The sequence below is a fragment of the Triticum aestivum genome, chromosome 3A (genome assembly GCF_018294505.1).
Source record: "Triticum aestivum cultivar Chinese Spring chromosome 3A, IWGSC CS RefSeq v2.1, whole genome shotgun sequence".
In the NCBI taxonomy this organism is placed as follows: domain Eukaryota; kingdom Viridiplantae; phylum Streptophyta; class Magnoliopsida; order Poales; family Poaceae; genus Triticum; species Triticum aestivum.
Window position 1 is genome coordinate 18,212,045 of NC_057800.1, and position 15,634 is coordinate 18,227,678.

General features: G+C 46.6%; 1 pseudogene; it reads right to left on the reverse strand.

Annotated features, from left to right (window-relative positions):
- Positions 1–13,926: 13,926 nt before the first annotated feature.
- LOC123057609 (expansin-A24-like) lies at positions 13,927–15,071 on the reverse strand (annotated as a pseudogene).
- Between the last annotated feature and the right edge of the window lie 563 nt (positions 15,072–15,634).

The following is a 15,634-nucleotide window of genomic DNA, read 5'->3' on the forward strand; positions in this document are numbered from 1 at the left end:
GTCTGTTGCAATTTATGGTAATGCGCTAACATACAAGCATAGAAAAATATCCATGTAGAAAACTGAAATTATGTATTCCTTTTGAACATGTATAGTTTATTACAACTATTTCAAGAGGAAGGGATTTGAACAGAAGTGGTCGGGAGAAAGAAAGTGGTCACTTGTCTTTGGTAATTTAAAAGAAGTAACATTTGAATATGCAAAGTATATATAGATTTACAATTCCTCCGGCCAGGTCATTTTTGAACCTATTTCCCTTTGATTTTAGTTTGGCCCTCCTCTTCGAAGAGAAGAACTTTGTAAGTATCAGTTCTTATTCATATGCAAAAAAAGAAAAGAAAAGCTTATAACTAACCAATGAAGCTAACTGCCTGCAAGTCTTGAAATAGGCTCACACTCTTTATAATAAAGCACAAACCAAAGTATTCGGAGAATCTCAAAATGATCGAATCGTTCTATGAGAATCTCAAATTAATTGGAAACGGTTGTATTCAGAGAATTAGGACACCTTGGTCAAAGCGATGGTTTTATTATCATAGTGTCCCTCCTCGATATGCAAATAAGTTTGCTTTCACACCTCCATGGGGAGATTGTGTCGCCAAGAGTTGTCTATAAGAATGAGAAACTCAGTCTGTTTGGGGAGCAACTAGTATAGAAAAGCAGCTTCAGGTGCAAGAATAGAAAAATGAAATCTGAGCCATTTGATGGGAGATGAATGGCACAGATCATGGTGGAGGGGACTGTTCCCACTTAATGTACATTTGACGAAACACCCCCTAGAAATAGATAGATATGAACCATCACTTTTGCAGTAACAACCTCATGTCCCTCGTCCATTTCCAAATCTGCAGAACGTTGATGCCAACCCTTTCAAGCATGTCAATATTCCATTATATGTGAAAATTAAGTCACCCCATTGACGCACAACTAAATGTATATGTCAAACTGGATCATCCAAAACAGAACTACTATTTTATACGGATTATGCAGCATAAAATTAAAGTCAACATTAAGCTTATCTAGTAATACGCACCTACACCTGAATAGGCTGGTCAAAATCTATGTGAGCAAGGTATTCCATTTCTGGGTCCACTTTGATCCACATACAATGATACATAACATGGGATGATTATTTTTATTACATGACCAGCAAAACTGAGTATTAAGTGCTACTAAAATGATCACCGCTCAACGAGCATTCTAATTAAACTGTACTAGCTTTATTTTTTTAGATCGTACACGCACATGACAGAATATTATTCAGTTGAACTTTGCCTCCAGCTCTAATGCTTGTCGCTCATGGAGCTTCATGTGCAGGGTTAGATAACACCAAAAGAATATGATTCAGTTCGACAGAGGAACTAAAATTATCTTGCGGGCAAATGAGCTTCGCCCTTGCTGTCGTAAACAAGAGAAGCCTTTGCTAAACACTTCTTCTGTCCATATGAACTTTGGATGCTTCTGTTGACAGAGCATCACCCATCTACAAAAACATGAACAAGTTTATAGTTCACATCAGAAGGCAAGGAATTGGAAATAATTATGTTCTTTGGTGGACTAAATGATTGTAAGGGAAACAACAAAGCACACGCGAATATAATGAAGTTCGGCTTGAGCTTGATTTGCATCACGAGCCAAATGGTGAGCTCTAGCTCAGCTCGCGAGCTTAGGGATGAGCTCAAGCTCAAGCTTGACTCATCGGAGGCTTGACGAGCTCGCAAAGCCTGATATTGTTTTATTTACAAAATTCGACCAACACATTACACATGTGATTGACCTTACATTAAAATTCGACAAGCACATACTATTCTAACTTTCATGCATTTGTACTGAAATCAGAGAACTCAAAACTTCTTTCAAAACAAATATTGTGCTTAAACTTTTCATGCAGAATGGCAGATTTTGTAATATTAAAGAGCTTACATGTAAAAAAAGACCCGGATGGGCAAACTCATAGTGTACACAAGCATAAAAATACAATCTTGTAACACAACCTAGCATGCAAATAGCTTTAGAAAAGAACTGCAGATGAAAAAGTCTTTCTGGTGTTAGAGAAACCTAACTTTGATTCAGCTTCAAGTGTAGCATTGATGCTTCCCTCTGCTCCTTTAATTGACCATGCTTTCAATCGACTTGGATTCCAATGAGCAGGGCGAAAGACTTCAATGAGCACCATTGAGAGATCAAGAACATAAAAGAACAACGCTGCACTCGTTTAGTATTCGTATATACTGCATATAGAATGACAATTATAGCAGAATACTAGCAATGAACATTTACAACAGAATACTACAAAAATATAAAGATTTCTGGATTGGATTGGGGCCAAAATTTGGCATGAGACAAAAACTTGACACTTGATTTGCCAAATACTAATCTTATAGGCACTAAGTCACTAAGGGTTCACTCTCCCCACTAAACCATTCAAACCCCTTGTGCTGCATACTTTATAATACAGATAACACAACCTTGGCATGTCTCAGAATCAATGTAACCAAAGCATCAACCGTTTAATGATCTACAAGCTAAAACATGGCATCATTTGACTTCAGGTTCTGATTAGCATCAGGCATCAGCTATCTAAGCATGCACTTTGTTCCTGTTTTCATGGATGGTTATCCATGAATTTTATTGGTTCTCATATTAATCTAGGAATTTTATTGGTTCTCATATTAATCTAGGAACACTCTGTAAATAGCACGAGTCATCCAAAAGAAGAATCTAGATCTATAAATCACGTGCCAATATATGACGATAATACCACATGTGATTGCCGTCACCGCGTAATCCAACTGATATTTCAATGATTTCAGATGGTACCCCATTAGTGTCCTGTGTGCAATTGCTCTGATTTAAATAAAGGGACGTGGGAGGTGTGTACTGTGTAAATACATGAGACTGGTTAGGTTGGGTTATCATAGCAAATAATCGTCTATATTTTTTAACGAACCCTGATTTTGCACTTGATGGCGAAATTTACACATAAATAAATGAGGTGATGGATGAACTTAGACGGTCTGATAATTTTTTATTTATTTTTTGCAGCAAAAACTTCCGTTCTATTCATCATCTGTCATGACAGCACAAAGAAAAATAGAAGTAACAAAAATTGCATCCAAGTTTGAAGAGCCAATGCAGGCCGGGGATGCCCAAACCGTATCCCGGGCCGCTGCAGAGTTGCCTCCATTTGTTTGTGTCTTTCCACACCACAGAAAGCCCCTGCATATCTTCATCATAGCCGCAATCATCTTTGGTGGCAGATCGAGAGCTAGCATCGCATGAGTCAGGATCGCACACAGCACTGGCTGGGTGAGAATTAGCTGTACAATTTTGGGCAGAGTTGCAGCCCGCCAATTGGGTAAGGAAGACGACAGTTGGTCCACCAGATGCTGAAACACTGCTGCGAGCTGCTTCCTTAATGTCAACGGTAGCCCAAGGTATCTACACGGGAAGCTTCTAATGGGACAGTGCAGCATAGTTGTCACCATTGCCATTGCATCCTCAGAGCAGTAGCGAATGGGAAAGGCCAAGCTTTTGTACGCATTTAATTGAAGTTCAGATGCCATGCCGTATGGATCCAATACTTGTGCACATGTGTGCAGTTCCACTTCTAATGACTTGAGGAAAACCATTATGTCGTCCGCAAACATGGACACCCATTGCTTCGGTCCTGAGCGTGCCAATGGAGATAGTAGTCCGTGGGATGTAGCTAGGTCGAATAGCCGCTTAAGAGGTTCCATGCAAAGAATGAACAGTGTCGGGGACAGGGGATCTCTGTGTCTCAGTCCGCGGCAGTTGAGATTCTTCTTTCCTGGTGCTCCATTAACGGTATTAACCATGATCAGAGTTGACGATCTTGCTGGCAGCCCACAAATCCATGACCCCCACTTACTTCCAAAGCCCAAACGATGAAGAACTTCAAGGAGGAATGGCCATTATACGGAGTCGAAGGCCTTTGTAATATCTAGCTTAAGTAGAAAGGCTATCTCCTTCAACGCGTGAATCGTCGTGCCATGCATTGGACGAGCATGAAATTATCATGCAGTGACCGTCCCTTCACAGACGCATTCTCGTGGATCCCCACCCTTGGGAGCTCTTCCGCCAACCTTGTTGATAGGACCATGTCAAATATTTTGATCGCGCCATGCACTAGGCTCACAGGCCTAAAATCCCGGAACTCGACCGCCCCATCCTTCTTAGGCAGCAAAGAGATGATTGCTCTATTGATTGTCGGCATCTGCCATATGTCAATGGTAAAATAGCTTGAAAGCATGCATGAAGTCCACTTTGATTATATGCCAGCAAACGGCATAGAATCTGCCGGTAAAGCCATCCGGTCCCGTCGCTTTATCTTTGGGCATGTCCTTGATCCCCTTCTCCACCTCGTCCACTGAGAACGGTGCGTCTAGATGCGCAAGATTGAACGTAAGAATCCCAAGCGCCTCCATGTTGATTGTGTGCGCATGTTCCGGAGCCAAGCCAAATATGTTATCATAGTATGTGTCCACTGCCTCCTCAATTTTTTCCTGGCTTGAGAGGATGCTCCCCTCATGCTGCAAAGTGGTCAGTGTATTCTTCCTATAGCGGTGCTTGGCGTGGCTATGGAAGAACTTCGCGTTAGCATCACCGCATAAACAATACTACCGGCACTTTGACCCCATTTTTAACCTGACCCCTGCGTCGCAAGCCCTTGGCGACACGGGGGAGATCGTGTCGCCGCGCCCTAGGCCTCCTTGCCCCGATCTCTCCTTCCCGCCGCCGCCCGAGTTCACGTCGGCGAAGCCCGGGCTATGGGTTGTGACTGCGGCGGCGGGGACTTCTCCCTCGCTCGCGATGGTGTCTCCATCTGGCATCGGCGACATGGTCACTCCGGTGATTCGGCGACGCGGTGCGGCGGGATCCCGGCAGCGGATGTGGCGGCGGCGAAAGCGGCAGCACGGCCTCCCGCGGCAGAGGCGCCCCTGTGGCGGTGGCCTGAACCTCGGATATCGCTGGGCCCAAATGGGCTTAGGTGGGTCGACCCCTGCATTGACAGCCCCTGGCGACACATGGGAAATCATGCAGCCGCGCCCTAGGCCTCCTTGCCCGATCTCTCCCTCCCGCCGCCGCCCGAGTTTACGCCGGCGAAGCCCGGGCAGTGGGTTGTGAAGGCGGCGGCGGTGTCTTGTCCCTCACTCGTGGTGGTGTCTCCATCTGGCATCGGCGACATGGACACTCCAGCGATACGGCGGCGCGGTGCGGCGGGATCCCGGTGGCGGATGTGGCGGCGGCAACAACGGCAGCGCGGCCTCCCACGGCGGAGGCGCACCTGTGGCGATGGCCTGAACCTCGGATCTCGCCGGCCCCAGATGGGCTTAGGCGGGTAGACGGATCTAGTGCGCGGCGGCAGGCTGGCGCGATGGGCCTGACGTAACCGACTGTTGTGACACCACAGTGCTGCTGTGGCACCATGGTGGTGCCGTGGCCAGTCAGGCGGTGGCTGGGTCCTTTTGGTCCGGTCCCTGGCGTAGAAGGTGGCGATCCATGCACAAAAAACTGGATGGAGTTTTTCGAACAGATCTGGGTGAAAACCTGCTCTCAGCTAGATGCCAAGACTGGCGATGGTGGCGCTCTTCAGTGTCGCTCCATTCTTGGAGGCATCGCCGTGGAGAAGTTCTAGCCAACATCTGCTACATCCGAGGGAAACCCTAGATCAGTAGATCCGAAAATGGCGGCGCTCTTGTGTCGTTTCCCTCTGGGGGCGTCGTTCTTGGAGGTGTGCACAGGCTCGAGGGACGATTGAACCGCAACTTTGGTGGAGCGGTGTTTCATCCTACACATTGATGATGACGGATCTCGACGGTGTGGCGCAGTGCAGATTTGGCGTCCGGTGTGCGAGGATGGACTCGCGCAGGAGGACGACGCTGTCTGGCGTCGTGGTGGCGTCGATGGGAGAGAGGCCTGACACGGTCGATGCATCAGTTTCCGCTCTGAAGATGGATCGATGGAAGACGGTGGTGTCAAGCCTTGCAAGGTGCGCATGTGGTTCTCGTTGTGAGTGCGCCGGACCGGTGTGTACCTAGTCCCGGTATGTGGCTAGGCTGGGGCATTCGACGTTAGATGTTAGACTTTGGTGCGATGTCTATTTGGTATTAGGCTCAGACATTCGGCACCCCTTCATCAAAGGGATAGGAGTAGCAACAGGTGTTGCCTGAATGGTGGCTTCAGGAGTATTACTTTGTAAGGTCTTTGTGAATAATTAATAAAATTGTTGCATGCATGTTAGGGCTGCTGTCCACGGGTGAAGGCTGGCTCGTTTTAGTCACACCTCGACTACACGAGGAGGCCAAGACCAGCTTATAAGGAAGAGTATGCCTCCACCTTTCAGTCCGGCCTTTTGGCATGGAGTGGGCTCTCCGCTGAATGCTGGCCCATGGCCAAGTCAAGTAGCCTATGACCTTCATAGCAATCGCTATTTGCATTTTGATATTACCTATCCACGGATCACTCCAACTTTGTAGCCTCTTTGCCGCTGCCCTTGGTTTGGCATCTTGCACGACGTACGGGTACCCTCCGCCAGCACTCCATTCCAAACCTCCTCCATGGTTTCAGGAAAGCCCAATGTGCAGTGCTGCTCACATGTGCAAGAGTTTTGCGATGGAGTCAACCAGGGGCTAGCAGCAGTTTTATCTAGATGGAAGCGACAGACCCCTCATGCACAGAAAAAGCGAACGCGCCAAATAAGAGTCCTGGTTACCAACCCAAGGCGTAGCTCTCGCCTGGCCAAGGGCACGGGACGGGGATCAGCAGCATCAAAGCAGCAGGCGGTGTTAATCCGCAAGCTGTGCCTGGCACATCAAGGCGAGGTTATTTCGGGCGAAATCGTGCAGGCGTACATGGAGTTGTTCGAGCGCCCCTTGTCCGACTCGCACATTGCAGCCATCCTAGCGCTATTCGGCTGTGGCCATTCCATCCTTGCGATGATTGAGCATACAGGGGAGGTTGAGGAAAATAGAGGAAAATATATCACATATTTTGCATGTCATTAAGAGTTGTTTGATAGTACTAGTAGTACATGATTAAAATAATATGGTGCCCCCGCAACAGTTTGCCAGTTAAAATAGATGATGAAATCACCAAGAGAAGAACCAGATGTCTGGCCGATGCGTACAGATTGTCCAAATACAACGGTGCATACAAAGTTTGGTCACGACTCTCGTCCTAATTTGTTCATGCAGAAGGATCGAGAGGCTAGAGCAATGATTATGAGTACATCTTGACGTAGGTGCCAAGCGCGTTAACATATGAATTTGAACGCCCATGGAAGCCGATTATCTTTCCGCCCGCTGCAAGGAGCTCGAAGGCAGCACCCTGCTTCTCCCCATAAGGTCCAAAAGTGCGCCGGTTGCCGATAAAAGTGAGTGATTTCACAATGAGCCCGTGACCGGAATAGTCTACGTGCCCTTCCACGCCGGTGAGGTACTCGTCCGCCTCCAAACAAATCTAGTAGGCATACAAAACAACAAGATGAATCATCTTCATTATTGCGTACGTGCAAGTTTACCAGCTGTTACAAATATAAGATTATCTGAAAAAAGGCGACAAAAAAATGTACTGTAGGATATATACCTCTGAGGGTTCTCCTGCAGGGGAACCCCACTGCTCGGTCTCCTCCTCCCGGCCGTCCCGGTCGTACGACACCGACATGGCGTCCAACACATCGCTACGGTGCCACACAACCAGCTTAACGATATGGCAAACGCCGCGCACGTCCATGTCTTTCTCGTTGCCACCGCAGCCGCCGAAAGGGCCTATCTTCACAATCCCTCGTGGGAGGATGCCGGAGTCAGTTATGCTGATGGGGCACGTCTTCTCGTGTTCATCCTTCTCGTGGTAGAGCATCTTCCCGGCAGTGCACACATAGAAAGCGTTGGGGCAGGCAACACGGACGGATCGCAGGACGCGCTCGAGGGGCAAGCAGCGGCTGTACCGCGTGGGAATGGAGCAGCGGGTGTAGCCGGTTTTGATGAAGCACGAAGCGCATTTGTCCTTGTCCGGGAGGCTGTCGTGGCACGTCGAGCACAAGACATGCCCAGCTGCGCACTGCACCGGCCGCACGTTATAGATTCAAACAAGAGATCTTGCTTGAGACTAACATTATTAGTCCACTTGTAGCATGGACTAGTTAGTACCTGGAACACCGGAGGTACGAGGGGGCGAAGGCATCCGGGGCAATCGAGAGCCTCCGAGTCGACGTCGACGACGATCACCTTGGGGGCGGCAGAGCTGCTGCCGCCGTGAAGCTGCTGCTCCGGTTCGGCGATTGTCTTCTCCATCTGGCGATACAAGACTGGGGTATGGCTCTGGGTGGCAGGTCACATGGGAAGATGGAGCACATATACATAGGCTCCAGCTTCTTGTTGCAGGTTGTACCAAGCCACCAACCCGTACATGCATACCGCAATGCACTAATGGCATGCAGCTCACAGTCGGCGAGGCGCCTTGCTCCTTTTCGAGAAAATCACATTTATCATCAAGTTTGATATCCGGCATCTACTGCAAGCAGTCAACTTTCGTAGTACAAGTACTCCGGGCCAACTTACAAAATTCAAATTTAAACATGTAAAAGTATTCTGAAAACAAATCATGGCTGTTTACAACACATATGTCGACAACCGCTAAAAAATTCAGAATGGTAGCATTTGAAACGTTTACATTTCAATTTTGTAGGTTGGTAGCATGGTAGCATTTGAAGATTGGTATCACCTGATATTTTCTTAGGCACTCCTTGCAAACTTCCAGGGCCGGCCCTAGCATCTCGGAGGCCCTAGTGCGAAGATGGTACAATGGGCCCTACGGTCACACCTTACGTCTTCATGTTCGCTTCGCTGATGCACGTCGCAGCCGCAAGTCCGTTCAAACTATCCATATGACACAACAGTAATTTTAAACAAATATTTTATGATCTATCTAGAAGTAGCAATTTGAAATTCGAACAAAAACACAAACACCTTCCATACAAGAACAGTAGAGAAATGTCACAAGATAAATCCCAGCAACATCTAATCGTCATCGTCATGTGGTAATGTGGTGATGGTCGATCATCTTTAACATGAAACAATTACTTTGTGTGAGAATTTCATGCAAGAGAATCGTCACATAATTCGCAATAAACAAGAAAAGAAGGACAATCCATAGGATGAACAATTTACCTGTGGACCGGTGCTGGTGTCAACGCCTTAGCGGCAAGCCGAATGTGGTGCATCTTCAGCTCGTCGCCGGTGCCAAGGAGGTCACCACGAGGGCCTTGTCGCCGTGGGTACTTACAGAAGAACCTATCTACTATTCGATCTACTACTAGTATAAAACTCACTGGAAAATAAATTAAGGAGATGATATAACTGAAAATCTATTCATGAGCGTCGCTTGGGGCCCAACTCCTGGGAACTTGGTGCAATTAATTGGGAGAGGGAGAAGATTGGACGGGAAGAAGAACAAACCGGCGGCGCTGTCTCACACAAAACGAAGCAATTAGGATTAACTCTCATGGCTGGCTCCACCGTCCTTAATGGGCTGCGAGTGCTACCTTAGTTTATTTTTTCCCTTCAAATGTATCAATACATGTGCACAGAGAGTATGGTGGGCCCCTGGACATGCTGGGCCCTAGGCGGCTGCACTCCTCGCCATGGCTTAGGGCCGGCCTTGCAAACTTCTGTCTATACGGCATGTAGTGGCACCAATCTGTACATCTCTACTTTTATAAAAAAACAGAGTTGATGATGATGGTATGCTTGCCATCCTGCAATATAGGCCGTCCGATTTATATCTGACGGATAGGAAGAAAACTATGCCAATTTTGCAAAAAGATACTCATATCTGTCTATACGGCATGTAGTGGCATTAATCTGATCATCCTTTTCTCCCACAAGATAAACTACTCGTATACGATGTTCCGTGCAACGCACGGGCATCTTGCTAGTTATTTAAAAGTTTGAGTGAAAAGCAAACTGTGGGAATGCAACGTTGCTGTGTCAATCGAAAACAAAGAAGTTATTTTTGGATAATTGTCGAAACAATTTAGCTATATGTCAGGTGCTTGGAAAGAGATTTTTTCTGTCAGTCATTTTTTGTCGGTTCATTTCTGCTTTGAGATTCATACTTCCTTTTTCCTTCCTGTTTTGGGGCTGGTTCTTTTTACTGGGTATATATTTGGGTCAGTCAATTCATTAATGGGCTAAAGCCCATTACCACTGTGACTCAGCCCTCCCCTCTATCCGATTATTTTTAATTTTTTTGTGTGTTTTTGCTTTTGTTCATTCTTTTCTTTTATTAGTCCGTTTGTGTGGGTATTTTGGGGATGTTGGGTGAGTGTAAATGTATATTCGCAAATAATACAAAATATATGTGAAAATTGCACTGCTATATGATTAATCTTTGCATACTATATAAAATATAATTTCAGTGAAAAAGTCATGTGCTTTTATTATTACTTATTTATTTTATAGTAAAATAACATGCCACTAATTCATTGTGCCTTATAAAACTTCATTGTTTTGATATTTTATCTAGTTATTATTTTATTTCCTTTCTTCTTGAAAGCTAATGCCAATGCCAATAATTCATTCCTCCTTAGTAACATTTTTTTTGCAAAAAAACCATTGTTATATGCTTATTCTTGCATATTTTTAAAGAGCATATTTTTGTGTATATTGTGTGGAAATTTTATCATTGCTTATTTTAGAATTTGTTTTTCATTTTATTTCTTCTTAAAGAGTAATACCAATGCCACTGATCATTCTTCCGTAGAAAACCTTCTTATTTTGATCTTGTTTTACCTTTTTTTCACTTTTCTTTTTTTCTTAAAGGGTAATACCAAAACCACTAATTTATTTTTTTAGAAAAGTTCATTAATTTGAATTGGTACTTATTTCATTTTCTTCTTCTTTAATCATAATAACAATGCTACTTCTTTGGTTCTACAATTTGCCAACATAATAATACTAATAAATAAATAATTAGCACAGGATGTCACGTCCGTGCGGATTCTTAATTTCACATAAGCAGGTGGGCCAATGCTGATGGTGTTGGTTTAAAACGGGCAAACTACAGGGTCACCGCGGGGCAACTCGAAGATTGATTTTACTCATAGGCTGACTTATCCAACCGTAGTCTGATAACGAGATACGCGCGGCTCCTATTGGGGTCTCGGCACGTCGGGAGGTCTTGCTTGATTTGTTTTACCTTAGTCCAATGTCTTGTGCACTGGAATTGTTTTTTATACCTGACGCTGACGAACACCAAGCAAATATATGTGTAGTGAAAGATTGGAATTTCACACTGTCCAGAGTCTAGACAATGTCTTATACCTGACTGACTACATCGCTTGTTAAATTGGAGGGAAAGATTGCAATTTATGGTGAGACTGATGGTTTGCAGGATGATGGCAGGTTATATATTTTTCTTGAACTTTGTGACCACTTAGATCTCATCTTGTCTTGATGTTTAAATTTCTTTTCGCTTTGGCGCTTTTGCTGGTGATGTAACTTCATTGAGTGTGTGTGCGGGAAAATATCTGGTGCTCCGGAAGCACCTAAGCTCAGGTGCTCCCGTACGAGCCCGCTCGTTGAATCTCAGATCCAAGGGCTCCCATGAGATAATGAACATTTTTGCAAAATGTCCTCAAGAAGTCCAAAAAATGCGCACAAGTACATCAGCTACGACAGGTCCTTAAATACCGTTGGATCTTGGATCCAACGGCCCGGAAGCCCGTATCATAGGAACACCGCTGTCCTGGTATCACAGGATACTCTCCCGTGTTTGTGTGGCAGCCTGGAGCAGAAGAAGAAGGTGATTCCCGAATGCCAAGTGGCTGACGCTAACGCTGACCAACGCCAACTGCCCCCCCCCCCCAAGAGCGCATCCACATGTATGTTTATACTTCCAACCAAACTCAATAACCTTATTGACGATCCGTCCTGCTGCCTCCCGCCAGTGTCGATGCGTGTAGAGAAGCTGGTGAGTTGATGTGTACCTTCGTTTACCTAATATAAGTGTAATCGAGAAGCTAGTGATTTCAGCCCAGCTCCACGCAAGTGCTCTACTCCCGTCGCATCTCCCCATGTTTCGGGCCCCTCGTCCCCCTTGTGTCTCCCCCGCGGGCGACCAGGGGGAACCCTAGCCGACGTCATTTCGGCCCTCCTCCACCTCCACCTCTCCTCACCGTCGTCTGTAGCGCTGCCGGGAAAAGCTTGGGCGGCTGGGCGGTGGCGGGGCGTCTCTCCCCCTTGTTCGTCACGGTTGGCGCGGGGAAGCCCTATCGGGCGGGGCGCCTAGCTAGCGTGGGGTCGGGCGGCGCGGCGGGCGGTTTTTTTGGCGACGTCATGTGCGGTGCGGCTGTGGCGGCCTGCTCGCGGCGTGGTGGGGAAGATCAGTGGCCGCGGGTGCTGTCGGGTTCAAATCGGATCCTATTCTGGGTCTTGTGCTTGAACGCCGCCGGCCGTCGCTGACTACCCTGGGTCGTTAGATTCGGCGCCTCGAGATCTACGATGGATGCTTCTTGATCCTCCTTCATGGTGGGTTTAGTCCCATGGCTCTCACATCTATGCAGGTTTTGGTTCATGGTCTGTCGCCGAATCCGAAGCCGACAGAGGTTTGGTGGTATAGGATGGGGACCGGAGGAAATTTTGATCAGTTGCCACCGAGGACCCGGCTGCTGACGGCAACCGAGGTATTGCTCTCCTCCTCTCCTTGCTTTCTTCCCTTGCGTCCAGGTAGTTGCTTTGTGTGCAATCTTCTTGCTGTTGTAAAAGAGCATAATAACTAATCTGAAGGCATTCAAGGTTGAAATATGTACGCTTGTTACCACCAAGTTAGAAGATTTTGCATCCAGCAGGACATTGCAACAATCATCATGAAAGGCGTCGTCGAAGAAAATGGGATGTTCCACAATGGCCTTGTATTGCGGGCCGACGTCTGAAAAAGTCGCACAGGCCTACAACGTCTGGACATGACGCCTTTCACGACGCTATGGTGTATACTCCCAGATATGGTAGGATGGAAATTCTAGTGATTGACGATGACAATGATGATGTGTCGGTTGAACATGTACTTTATGTAATCGACAAAACTTTGAATTTCTATATGACAAAACTTTCAAGTTTAAACGGTCCTCCTCAACTGGCGTAGCGCTCTAATTAATTAGTTTGGGTGCAATGAATATTGTTAATTGTGTTTACTATTTGTTGCTTCTATTTACTAACACTTTCTCTTGGTGTTGCTCAAGTATATTATGTTGCATATTCTCTTTGAATTCGCCTGATGATGATGCATCTCTGAGAGAGACATAGACCATCGATGGCGAAGAAGTGCTATGCCCTGTACATAGGGAGGGTTCCAGTAGTGTACGACGAGTGGCCAGAGTGTCAGGCCCAAGCGTAACGCTTCCTGGGCGGCAGCTAGAAAGGGTTTTGAAAAAGGAAGCGGAGCGGAAGCTAGTTACTTGAGGTGCACACTAGCGCGCGAGAGAAGGGGAAACACGCCGAGTCGGCTACCGCACGTGTGCAAGAGTCCATCGAGCATTGCCTCGCTGACGCCATGGACTCATGGAGGTTGGCCTCTCCCTTCTATCCCATGCATCTATGCCTCTCAAGTTTTTGGATGAGCCATGCCGTACTGATGTCTACCGTATTAATCGTGTTCATAGTCATGTTATTCATAACCAGACGCCCTTAGAACACATTGTTGGCACTAGAATCAACAACTCATTTCTTAGAATTTTCACTTGTGCAAATTTGCCCAACTTGCGACCATTCAACAACACAAACTTGAGTTTCGATTCGAATAGTGTTTCTTTCTTATAAGCGTGAGTTACTATGCATAGCACTAGAATGACATAATCTATTCACAGAATGCATCATAGAAGTTAATTTGAAGAATACACAATTGATGGAATGAACATGATCTTAGATACACCAGACGAATTACACAGTGAGTATGAACAAATTGAATTGTAAAATTAAATCAGTGATACAAGCAACACAAAATTACACAACTTGCATTTTACGCAGCATAATTACCACAAATCCATCACTTGGCAGACATTTCTTACTAGAATTGCAATTTGCTAGCAAATGATTGCCCAAAGTTCCATCCCTTTGGCACAACATCATTGAACACAAGTGTGTGTCCATCACTGTTGGTTAGTCTGAAGGAGAGCATCTTGCCGGTGAGGTTCGCAAGCGAGTGCCAGTTAGCACCCCAATTGCGTGCCATAGGCATCCACTCGTCCGAATTAGAGGTCTTGACATCCATGGACTTGATCGAGCCAGCTGCAGCAACATTGCTCACAAGCACAAGATTGAAGTACTCGTGACCATTGATTACGAACCTCACGCCACCCCGCTTCACGCACGGAACTCTGCATATGTATGGCAGTTATGTGGCTATGATGACTCTGAACTAACTTTTGAACTTGTAAGAAGCATATATACCTCTGGTACATGACGGGGATGATGCCACCTTTATAAACACCAATCTTCTCTCAGGCCGGCTGGGCCATGTCGAAATGCGGCCGCGGTGGGTTGCACCAGCCGCCGTTGTCATTGGGGAGGGCATCGTTGGGCGGGCAGAAGTTTGTGGCCGTGACGGTGACCGTCACACCAGGCTTGCAAAACAAGGGATCCGCGCGCTTTCGGTCGCATGCGATCTTGTAGCACTGCCCGCATGCGGCACCGTCATTGAACAACACGGTGCTCAGAGCCGCCGTGCGTGTCCCGTACCCTTCAGAGAAGAGGTTACCATACCCGCATGCGCCACCTGCAATATGCAATATATAGAACCCATCGCAAGTGTTAATACACAGAAGAACAAGATCGACCGGGCATGCACGCAGTAGATAGATGTACAGGCATGAGTTGAATGATTAGTTGATTACCCATTGTGTCAGAGGCGTCAGCGCCGCCGTAGAACGTTGCATGCGCCTTCTGCCAGACGAAGGGTTGCGGGGATGGCGTGGTCAGGTTGTCCGCGGCCACAGAGAGCACACAGCCGATCGCCGCCAGCAGCATCCCTGCAACAAATCGAGCTGGAGCCATATGGGCCGCTAGCTCTTGAAGTTTGATGAACTTGTGGCCTAAATTAATGGAAGCGTATGTTCAGTGTGTCTATATTGATCTGTTGCTGACGGTTGTGAGCTGTTGTGGTGATCTGACGATCGTTTGTTTATATAGTCTTCACTGCGGTCAATTCGTACGTACGTCGCTAGAGGATTAAGCAAGGCCACCCTGATTGGTTCAATGAAGCACCTAGCGTGCAAAAGTGCCTGGCCGTGCAGCCAAGCCATGGCTTGTGTGGCAATCAAGAGATATATGTATAGTATGCATGTAGGCGCAGACCCGTCCCTTGAATCGTACGACGAGTGTTCATGTCCTGCATCTGGTCCTCAACGTCGGCGTGTGATAATTAGGTCGTGAAGAAACCTTGAGTTGTCAGTAAGGCACATCGACAGATGCTTTCAATCCGTATCCGTCCATTTTTATGCACGGTCGTGAAGAAATCTTCGTCGGTTTGGTCTTGCGAAGTAACTTGACGTTGCTTTGGTGCCGGTGGATCATTCTGTGGACGTTAAACCAGGCTAATCCTATATTTTGCAAGTTGC